The sequence below is a fragment of the Schistocerca piceifrons genome, chromosome 5, assembly GCF_021461385.2.
Source record: "Schistocerca piceifrons isolate TAMUIC-IGC-003096 chromosome 5, iqSchPice1.1, whole genome shotgun sequence".
Taxonomy (NCBI): Eukaryota; Metazoa; Arthropoda; class Insecta; order Orthoptera; family Acrididae; genus Schistocerca; species Schistocerca piceifrons.
In genome coordinates, this window is record NC_060142.1 from 490,669,232 (window position 1) to 490,681,366 (window position 12,135).

Genomic DNA, 12,135 nt, shown 5'->3' on the forward strand with positions numbered 1-12,135 from the left:
CCGCTTAACCTACTTTGCCCCTTTTATTGTAGGCGTTCCTCTAGAGTCAGCAGAGAACAATGATAGTTTGTATTCATTCCCAGACTTACAGTTAGCATACAAAGCGTCATAAACGCTTTTTTGTCACACAGCTCAGTACATTTGTAGTTACTTAGCCGATAGCTTGTTCCAGGTTTACGTTTGTCCATTTCATAATTTGTTCTGTGAGTTGATCACCGAACATCAAAGACCAAATACCTTCTATCTTAGCGTTATTACCTTAGTTTTTAACAGTGCATGTTATGCCCAGTATTCCCCGGTTCCTTTGACCCAAGACGAAATCCATTTATCCTTTTATAAACCAAACTGAAACACCATTTATTAAAAAACTAAAAACCCGCCTCGATTGCGAAAAAAGCACCTTGTGTTAAGAGTTAACCCAGGTTTCGGTGTCGATAACTACACCTTCTTCAGAACAACAATAAAACCCACAAGTGCCTAAGAAGACCTTTGTCAATGATTAAAATGGTTCAAATGGCTCTGAGCACTATGGGACTCAACTGCTGAGGTCATTAGTCAATGATTAAAAGAACACCATAGTTATACATTTATAAACGAAAAAGAAAAGCACACACAAACAGTCCATATGTACAAAGTCAAAACCACCTCACACCAGCCTATGTTCGACGGGCCATGACCCGCCATAAACTACAGCTACAAACGGTCGCTCACTTACAAGCCTGACCCGCTGTCTATGCACATGCACGAGACAACGTAAGGTACTTGAATGCGCATGCGCATAGGAATACTAGAAAGTTTACACATGGGTCGGGGCTAAATAGCCCATATATTCCCAACCGTGGATCAACGTATATCAAAACATGAGATGGATAGAACAAGAGACGAGCTTTTACAGGAGACGAAACCTAAAAGTAACCGCACACGGTTGCTTATGCTAGTAAAGAAACTTATATACGAAGCTACCTATGACAACAGGAGGAACTCATAAAAACTATACCTAAAGCCAGTAGTTAGCCTGGTGGGGGTGGCTGAGGGGACGTAATCTAAAGACGTCGTGGTAATAAAGATATAGGGATAGAACGTGAGGTGTTCAACGGGCTAAAATCACCTTCATCGTAAAAGGAAAATGAGGATAAAAAGAAAGAAGATGAACAACTTGGCCAACCGCGCTCGCCAATCAGCAGGCGCATGTGATAATCTCCAGAACATCAGAATTACAAGTATGAAGAACAAAGTAAAGGCGCGAAACCTTCAAAAAAATTTCTATCCCTTAGTAGGAGTTGGTCATTGAGGATATTGTCTTTAACATGTTGCAGATGCTTAAAGATCTGCTTTTCTTCCTAAACAACCAGTTTTAAGCCATTAATCTGGGCATGAAGTAACTCGATATTAACTGGAGGGCTCGGCGCATGAGGCGTTTGCACAAGGTGTTCCGCATAAGTAGAGCCCTTAGTACTCTCACCGCTTGTAGTAGGAATATGCTCTGTATACCTCAGACCCAGAGCTCGTCCCGTTTGCCCGATGTAAAATTTTGGACAATCCCCGCATGTAATTTAAGTAGTGGTTTTGACTTTGTACATATGTACTGTATGTGTTTCCTTTTCTTTTTCGTTTATAAATGTATAACTATGGTGTTCTTTTAATCATTGACCGACGTCTTCTTAGGCACTTGTGGGCTTTATTGTTGTTCTGGAGAAGGTATACTTATCTACGCCGAAACGTGGGGTAACTCTTAACACTAGGTGCTTTTTTTCGCAATCGAGGCGGATTTATAGTTTTTAATATATTCACCAACGACTGCTGACGCGCTGCGATGTTGAAGGTTATTGAAACACCATTATTTGTTTAGAACCCTGTGCAAAGAAATCGGCACTCTCAACAGCGTGTTATTCATCAGAGGAAAATCTAAGGCTGCTTTTTTCAGCACTAAACGAAGAATCGCAATCGGAACAGTCGAGGAATAAATACTTTACGTCCTAGCAAATTTGTCTTTAAAATTTAGATCCTCCCCCCTCAGTTCTTCGGTTTGTCTTCTCTTTCGTGGCGTAGATGCAACCTGCTCTATTTTTCTCACCTGAATAATATATGTCAAAAGTGATAGGCCTCGTAACTTAAAGTAACGTCTAAAAGAAAAGGCAATCAACTACATTCAGTTCCACTAACCAGAAATAAAAGTACCATTTTTGGAAATAAATGTCTAATAGAGAAGCAACAAAACTTGCATTGCTGGAAATATGTGTTTCACAGACGCAGGGACATTTGAGAAAACAAAAAAAAAAAAAATGGTTCAAATGGCTCTGAGCACTATAGGATGTAACATCTGACGTCATCAGTCCCTTAGAACTTAGAACTACTTAAACCTAACTAACCTAAGCACATCACACACATCCATGCCCGAGGCAGGATTCGAACCTGCGACCGTAGCGGTCACGCGGTTCCAGACTGTAGCACCCAGAACCGCTCGGCCACCACGGCCGGCTTGAGTAAACTATTATTACTTCCAGTGTAAGAGTCAGCATGAGCAATGCCTCACACCACATGACTGACAACGAAACTGTGTGAACTTACAGAGGCATTCCCGCGAATATAGCGGGTTGTACCGGCAGTCTATAAAAATTGAGTCCCTCAGGCGCATAGTTCCTTTTAAGGGATACAGAAGAATTTCTTAAACCCAGTGACTGTAAGTAATGTCAGAAACCGACTTACAATGTGCACCCAGTCTCAACAAAGCCGGTTATAATCCAAAACACAGGCACACTCACATATACAGGGTGAGTCACCTAACATTACCGCTGGATATATTTCGTAAACCACATCAAATACTGACGAATCGATTCCACAGACCGGACGTGAGGAGAGGGGCTAGTGTAATTGGTTAACACAAACCATAAAAAAATGCACGGAAGTATGTTTTTTAACACAAACCTATGTTTTTTTAATGGAACCCCGTTAGTTTTGTTAGCACATCTGAACATATAAACAAATACTTAATCAGTGCCGTTTGTTGCATTGTAAAATGTTAATTACATCTGGAGATATTGTAACCTAAAGTTGACACTTGAGTACCACTCCTCCGCTGTTCGATCGTGTGTTTCGGAGAGCACCGAATTACGTAGGGATCCAAAGGGAACGGTGATGGACTTTAGGTACAGAGGAGACCGGAACAGCACATTACGTCCACATGCTAACACCTTTTTGTTGGTCTTTTTCACTGACGCACATGTACATTACCATGAGGGGTGAGGTACACGTTCGACGGGAGTTTCATAGTACGTGGAGGACGCATACATTGGCCAGCCCGTTCTCCTGATCTTACACCTCTGGACTTCTTTCTGTGGGGTACGTTAAAGGAGAATGTGTACCGTGATGTGCCTACAACCCCAGAGGATATGAAACAACGTATTGTGGCAGCCTGCGGCGACATTACACCAGATGTACTGCGGCGTGTAGGACATTCATTACGCCAGAGATTGCAATTGTGTGCAGCAAATGATGGCCACCACATTGAACATCTATTGGCCTGACATGTCTGGACACACTCTATTCCACTCCCTAATTGTAAACGGAAACCACGTGTGTACGTGTACCTCACCCCTCATGGTAATGTACATGTGCGTCAGTGAAAAAGACCAATAAAAAGGTGTTAGCATTTGGGTGTTATGTGCTGTTCCAGTCTCTTCTGTAACTAAGGTCCATCACCGTTCCCTTTGGATCCCTACGTAATTCGGTGCTCTCCGATACACACGATCGAACAGCGGAGGAGTGGTACTCAAGCGTCAACTTTAGGTTACAATATCTCCGGATGTAATTAACATTTTACAATGCAACTAACGGCACTGATTAAGTATTTGTTTATATGTTCAGATGTGATAACAAAACTAACGGGGTTCCATTTAAAAAAACGTAGGTTTGAATTAAAAAACATACTTCCGTGCATTTTTTTATGGTTTGTATTAACCAGTTACACTAGCCCCTCTCCTCACGTTCGGTCTGTGGAATCGATTCGTCAGTATTTGATGTGGTTTACGAAATATATCCAGCAGTAACGTTAGGTGACTCACCTTACAAAAAGGTACTGCCAAACTTTCAGGAAACATTCCTCACACAGAAAGAAAGAAAATATGTTATGCGGACATGTGTCCGGAAACGCTTACTTTCCGTGTTAGAGCTCATTTTATTACTTCTCTTCAAATCACATTAATCATGGAATGGAAACACACAGCAACAGAACGTACCAGCGTGACTTCAAACACTTTGTTACAAGAAATGTTCAAAATGTCCTCCGTTAGCGAGTAAACATCCATCCACCCTCCGTCGAATGGAATCCCTGATGCGCTGATGCAGCCCTGGTGAATGGCGTATTGTATCACAGCCGTCCACAATACGAACACGAAGAATCTCTACATTTGGTACCGGGGTTGCGTAGACAAGAGCTTTCAAATGCCCCCATAAATGAAAGTCAAGAGGGTTGAGGTCAGGAGAGCGTGGAGGCCATGGAATTGGTCCGCCTCTACCAACCCATCGGTCACCGAATCTGTTGTCGAGAAGCGTACGAACACTTCGACTGCAATGTGCAGGAGCTCCATCGTGCATGAACCACATGTTGTGTCGTACTTGTAAAGCCACATGTTCTAGCAGCACAGGTAGAGTATCCCGTATGATATCACGATAACGTGCTCCATAGAGGGTAGGTGGAAGAACATGGGGCCCAATCAAGACATCACCAACAATGCCTGCCCAAACGTTCACAGAAAAACTGTGTTGATGACGTGATTGCACAATCGCGTGCGGATTCTTGTCAGCCCACACATGTTGATTGTGAAAATTTACAATTTGATCACGTTGGAATGAATCCGTAAAGAGAACATTTGCACTGAAATGAGGATTGACACATTGTTGGATGAACCATTCGCAGAAGTGTACCCGTGGAGCCCAATCAGCTGCTGATAGTGCCTGCACACGCTGTACATGGTACGGAAACAACTGGTGCTCTCGTAGCACTCTCCATACAGTGACGTGGTCAACGCTACCTTGTACAGCAGCAACTTCTCTGACGCTGACATTAGGGTTGCACAAAGAATTGCCTCGTCCATTGCAGGTGTCCTCGTCGTTCTAGGTCTTCCCCAGTCGCGAGTCATAGGCTGGAATATTCCGTGCTCCCTAAGACGTCGATCAATTGCTTCGAACGTCTTCCCGTCGGGACACCTTCGTTCTGGAAAACTGTCTCGATACAAACGTACCGCCCCGTGCTAATCCATACATCAAATGGGCATCTGCCAACTCCGCATTTGTAAACATTGCACTGACTGCAAAACCACGTTCGTGATGAACACTAACCTGTTGATGCTACGCACTGATGTGCTTGATGCTAGTATTATATAGCAATAAGTCGCATGTCAACACAAGCACCGAAGTCAACATTACCTTCCTTCAATTGGGCATATATATATTACAAGAGCCAGGCAGTATTGCAACGACACAATGATTCCGACCAGATTACATTTTCTTTTTGGTGCTCCGCTCGCGCTGCAGTAAACAAAGTAGACGACTGCTAGGATTTTACGCGAAGGTGCCATCGGACTGGCACCAGCCCGACCCTTCATCCTATAGCAAGCTGAGGCTGAGGTCTCTTCAGATGCAAAGCAGTGTAGGAAGTGAGTGGTCTCCAATGGTCCGGAAGTGGAAGCCTCGAACCTGTGTTTCTCAAGTTGACAGAAGAAAGTCAACGGGCAATGGAAATATCTTAGACCTCGAAGCTACAAACAGGCTGGATGTTGTCGACAGTGTCAGTATAGGAACGGGGATTAGCGATCATGATGTCATTATAGAATCTATGATTAAGAAAGTTAATAAATCTGTCAAGGAGGCTAGGAGAGTGTTTCTGCTAGATAGGGCACATAACCAGTTATTAACACCTTACTTAGACACTGAATTGTCATCACTTGATACCAGTAAGATGGGTGGAATCATGGTCAAAATTTAAACGGATTGTAAATCAAGGTCTGGAGCGTTACGTGCCTAGTAAGTGGATAAAAGATGGAAAGGACGCACCAAGGATTAATAACGAAATTCGTAGGATGCTGAGCAATCAGAGGCTGTAGCACTCGGGGTTCAAAAGGGAACGCACAAATGACGAAAATCGAAAGTTAGTTGAGATTCGTGCGTCTGTGAAAAGATCTATGCACGAAGCATAGAACATTACCACCGTCACACCTCGGAAAAAGACTGGCAGAGAGCTCGAGGAAATTTTGGTCTTACGTAAAATCGCTAAGCGGGTCTAAGGCTTCCGTGCAGTCCCTTGTTGACCAGTCTGGCGTGGTAGTTGAAGATAGCAAAACGCTAAATTTCACGTTCAAGAAATCGTTCACACAGGAGAATCGTACAAATATACTCATTTGACCGATGGACAGACTCCTGTATGGACGACATAGGAATAATACGTGTCGTAGAGAAGCAACTTAAAGGTTTGAAAACAAATAAATCATCAGGTCCGGAAGGAATCCCAGTTAGATTTTACAAAGAGTTTTCTACGGCATGGACCCCTTACCTAGCTTGCATTTACCGTGAATCTGTCGCTCAGCACAAAGTCCCAACCGATTGGAAAAAAGCGCAGGTGTCACCAGTGTGTAAGAAAGGACCTGCAAAATTCCAGGCCAATATACCTAACTTCTGTTTGCTGCAGGATCCTTGAACACATTCTCCGTTTGAATATAATAAACCTTGTTGAGGTGAAGAACCTTATGTCCACGAATCAGCACCGTTTTAGAAACCACCGCTCTTGTGAGCCTCAGCTTGCGCTTTTCTCACATGATATACTGAGAACTATGGATGAAGGGCAACAGGCAGATTCGATATGTCTAGATTTCCAAAAATCGTTTGACACGGTGGCCCATTGCAGGCTATTAACGAAGGTATGAGCATATGCAATAAGTTCACAGATATGGGAGTGTTTCGGATACTTCTTAAATAATAGAACCCAGTAGTTTTTTTTTCGGTGGCGAGTGTTCATCAGAGACAAGGTTATCGTCAGGAGTGCCACAGGGAAATGAGATAGAAGTGCTGTTGTTCTCTATATACATTAATGATTTTGCGGACAGGGTGGGCAGCAAAATCTTCGGTTCTTTACTGATGATGCCGTGGTGTACGGCAAGGTGTCGAAGTTGAGTGACTGTAGGAAGATAACAAGACCACTTACACAAAATTTCTACTTGGTGTGGTGAATGACAGCTAGCCCTAAATACGGAAAAATGTAAGTTACTGCGGATGAGTAGGAAGAACAAACCTGTAATGTTCCGATACAGTACTGCTAATGTCCAGCTTGAAACAGTCCAGGCGTTTAAATACCTGGGCGTAATGTTGCAAAGCGAAATGAGGAGCAACGAGCATGTGAAAACTGTGGTAGGGAAGACAAATGGTCGACTTCGGTTTATTGGGAGAATTTTAGGAAAGAGTCGTTCACCTGTAAAGGAGACCGCATACAGGACGCTGGGGCGACCTATTTTTGAGTACTGCTCAAGTGTTTGGGATCCGTACGAGGTCGGATTGGACGAAGACATCGAAGCAATTCAGAGGAAGGCTGCTAGATTAGTTACCAGTAGGTTCGGACGAAACGTAAGTGTTACGGAGATGCTTCGGGAACTCAAATGGGAATCCCTGGAGGAAAGGGGGATTTCCTTTCGGGAAACGCTATTGGAAAATTTAGAGAAACGGCATTTGAAGCTGACTGCCGAACGTTTCTGCTGCTCCAGCATGACATCGCGCGTAAGGACCACGAAGATAAGATACAAGAAGTTAGGGCTCATACGGAGGCGTACAGACAGTCGTTTTTCCCTCGCTCTATTTGCGAGTGGAACAGGAGATGAAATGACAAGTCGTGGTACAGGTATCTTATGATGGCTTGTGGAGGATCTATGCAGATGTAGATGTAGATGAAGAAAGATATCAGGCTTACATACAACAGAAGGATCGTCATTCCAGTTTCCATCGGAACATTTGAATCATGTTTGCTTACTGTTTTGCGGCTAGTTAGACTTGGAGCCAATAACCCATGAACAGTGTGGACCTGTGGAGCATCATCCATGCAGCACTACTCATTGCTAGGTCACAACGTGAAAAGGTACAACAGGGCGAAGGTACTGTTGATAGCAGATTCATGAACTGACAGGTGGCTGAAACTGAAGAAAATTGGTTTCAGAATTTGATCTAGTAATGGTAATTGCAAATGAATTTCTTAAGTGGTGATAGTACTGACATTATCGATAAGTACATTTGGCGTATTTTACAAGTGTAATGCTCTATTTTGTTCTCTTCTTCATACTTTAATGTCTATCAAAAATGGTTCCCATTCCATTGTACAAGAAATCAAGTAGCACGTAATACGCATGTGGCGGTACTATTCTTACCAGTAAAGCAATGTTGAATCACAAACTGTTTGTAGCTTTTTGATCTTGTAGGAGATATCTTTAGCAATTATTTAGCATGTGTCCGCCAGTTACTCAACTACACCTACTGTATACTACAAACCACACTGTTACGAACACAAAATCTGAAATCAGGTGACAATTTCCACCTATAACTTCATGTACAGGTACAGCTATACACTGCAGAACAGCGTTAACTGTATAGCGGATGCTACCTCCTATTATATCATATACGAGGGACGTTCAGTAAGTAGAGCAACGCATATTATTCTGAAAGCAGGTTGGTTTTAATCACAAATTCAATACACTAAGATATCGCCCACTCTTTTGGCTATAAACCCCTATTTTTCAGTATAATTTCGTTTCAATACCACGGCCTTACACCACCTTACTGGGAGGGCCTGTGTGTCCACACGGTACCATTCTACTGGTTTACGTCGGAACCATCTTGCTGTATCAATAACCGCCCCATCATTAGGGTACTGCTTCCCACGGAATGCATCCCCTCATTCGGACAGACAGATGGATGGATGTCAGAAGATGCGAGATCGGGACTGTAGGATGCATGAGGAGGAACAGTCCAGCGATGTTTAGCTCCACGGCTGCGTAGACTTGCGTATCGCCTTGCGTCGTCATGGAGGAGGAGAAGTTCGTTTGCATTTCTGTGCCCACGAATACCCTGAAGTCGCTTCTTCAGTCTTCTATGGGTAGCACAAAACACCTCAGAGCTGATCGTCGGACCTTGACGGAGGACATCAAACATAATAACCCCTTCAGAATCCCAGAAGACCGTCGCCATAAGGGCACTTTCTCTTCATAGGAAGGATGGTATGCCGCCACTCCAGGATTGCGTTTTGTTTCCGGTTCGAAGTGATGAAAGCTTCTGAAGATTTTCGATAGAAAATTGTCATGGTCAGCCTCGTAGCGCGTAAGTGATTCCACACAGATGGTTCTTCGCTACTCTTTATCGTCTTCTGTTAGGCGCCGAGAAACTCAGCGGGCACACACCTATGAGTACCCCAACAGGTGGACGAGTGTGTCAACACTCCCAACAGGGACGTACAGTTATGGAGCGAGGTGGTTGATTTTGACACGTCGATCACCTCGAATGAGTCTACACGTACCAAAAGAGCAGGAGTCACAAGTATTTGCGGCCATCCGGCACGCGGAAGATAGAACAGATTTACGCGACCTTCTTTCGATGATGACAGACCCCTAGCTCAGCGACTCACAGTGATTTTGTTCACTACCATGTCCTCGGAGACATTCTACTAGTGCCTAAGAATATCTTCGATGGTCTGGTTTTCCGCCAAAAGGAAATAACAGCCGTCAGCTTGATAAGCACCTCTGTTACAGACGCCATTTTGAACGCTACGTATGGGGCCACGACCTATCCGAACTTCATAAAACTGTAGGGGCTGAGGTGGAAATATTTCACGATGTCTCACAACGGATTCTGCATTTTTTTCAACCGAAAATGGTCGAGAAAAAGAAATGTGTAGCTCTACTTATTCAACGTCCTTGTGTAATGATTTCCTCTTCCTGAAAATGGGAGGGATGACTGCTTAATGCCTTTGTGCGTGGAGGAATTGGTTTCATTTTGACTACTCTGATCCTACAGGTGCGATTCGTAGTGGACTGCAGCATATTCCTAGATTCCTTATATAGTTCTGGTTCTAGAAATTTATTAGTACGCTTTCACAAATTAGCTGATTTCTTTCTTAAAGAAACCGACACTTCAAACGTTTCATTATTTCCGTGGCATGCTTCGCGAGTCGAACCCGTAAGCATTTGTACTGGCATTCTTTGTATACGTTCAGTAGCGTACCTTGGGTCAATTGGCATGGATCTCATATTCTTGAGCAATAATCAAGGATTCGTCGGCCTAGTGTTCTATAGGCAGCTTCATTTGTTGACTAACGGCATTATCCAGGTATACTAATAATAAGTCAAAGTTCGTATAATGCTTTACCTACGATTGAGCTCATGTGCTCATTTCATTGCATTACCCCTGCAGACTGTCTAAAGTGAGAGATTGCAAAGATGACTCAGTAATATTGTATACGTACAACGTCCTTGCGTTTTTTCAAATGCGCAGTTTCAGATTTATTAACGTTTGAAGCAAGTTTCCAACCATTGTACGCTAAAGTATTCTCGAAATCATATGCAATATTTGATATCTTTTTCAGATTGTAATTAATTATAGATAACTGCATCACTTGCACAATTTTTGAAGTTGAAATTAGAATTGTTTGCAAGGTCATTAATACGGAAAAGTAAGGTGCCAACACAATTCTCTAAAACATGTCCGATGTTGATACAACATTTACCAATGACTTTCCAACACCGGATGCCTTCCCATTGTGTGTTGCCTTGAAGTGCTGTGGTTCTGGCGCTACACGCTATCCGAAGGAGACAGCTGCCGAAGGTCGGGACGTATTTTCTGTTCCCTCTGCCTCGACTACGGTCGATAGCGCAGGCGACAAACTCCGTGCCCCTATCGGCGTTTCTGCAGCAAATGGCTTCAGAAGGCCGGATTTCCGAAGGCGTTTCACGCAGTGCTCTCGGTGAAAGAGCTTCTAAAGCTTCCTCTGTAGCCATTTTACGCAACACACGTATGGCCCTAACACTGCTAGGGGAGTGGTGAGGGTGTTGGAGGAAGGGGTTGGGGAGGTGCGGGGATGGAAGCACGCAAGCGGAAAGCGCTCCCTGGCACTGAGCCCACTCCAGTGAATTTCTCCACTGGAGCTGAAGTTACGCAACTAGTGGCCTGGTCCTAGGCTTCAACGTTGCACTGCCACCACATTTCTTATTTTTTTATTCTCGACGCCGACCTCGGGCACCATTCAAGAATGTGGATCATACTTGCTCATGGAATCAGGTCTGGGTGTGATATGACTAGCCCCTGCAGTAAATACACGAGTAATCCGCCGACACGTACGATGTGTGGAGAGATAAAGTAGGTCTAGCATTAGATAAAAACAAATCTAGAGATAGAATCATTGAAAATATGCAGGAAAACTGCCCGTTGTTTGCGCATGTCAATGGGTCAAATACTACGTTTGTGCAGAGGTTACACGTGTGTTGTTGCGGTCCTCAGTCCGAAGGTTTCTTTATGCAGCTCTGCATGCTACTGTGTTCTCTGCAAGGCTCAGTTTCGCTGCATAGCTGCTGCAGTCTACATCCATTTGAACCAGCTTGCTGCATTCGAACCCTCGTCTCCCTCCACTATTTTCTCTACATTAATCATATGCAGAAAAATGTACCGCGAACGACGACTCCGGGGCGATTCCTGCAATATTTTCGCATAAGTTCTGATTGTAAAGGGGCAACGGCCTTGCCGCAGCGGATACACCGGTTCCCGTGAGATCACCGAAGTTAAGCGCTGTCGGGCGTGGCCGGCACTTGGATGGGTGACCATCCAGCCGCCATGTGCTGTTGCCACTTTTCGGCGTGCACTCAGCCTCGTGATGCCAATTGAGGAGCTACTCGACCGAATAGTAGCGACTCCGGTCAAAGAATACCATCATAACGACCGGGAGAGCGGTGTGCTGACCACACGCCCCTCCTAATCCGCATCCTCACCCGAGGATGACACGGCGGTCAGATGGTCCCGATGGCCCACGTGTGGCCTGAAGACGGAGTGCTTTTTTTCTGATTGTAAAAATCTGAAATTGTAGTATACTGAAAAATTTCTCAACGCGTTGCTTAGAGA

At 44.1% G+C, this 12,135-nt stretch overlaps 1 pseudogene; it reads left to right on the forward strand.

Moving 5' to 3' along the window:
* Positions 1-11,747: 11,747 nt before the first annotated feature.
* Positions 11,748-11,864, forward strand: LOC124799520 (annotated as a pseudogene).
* Positions 11,865-12,135: the final 271 nt, after the last annotated feature.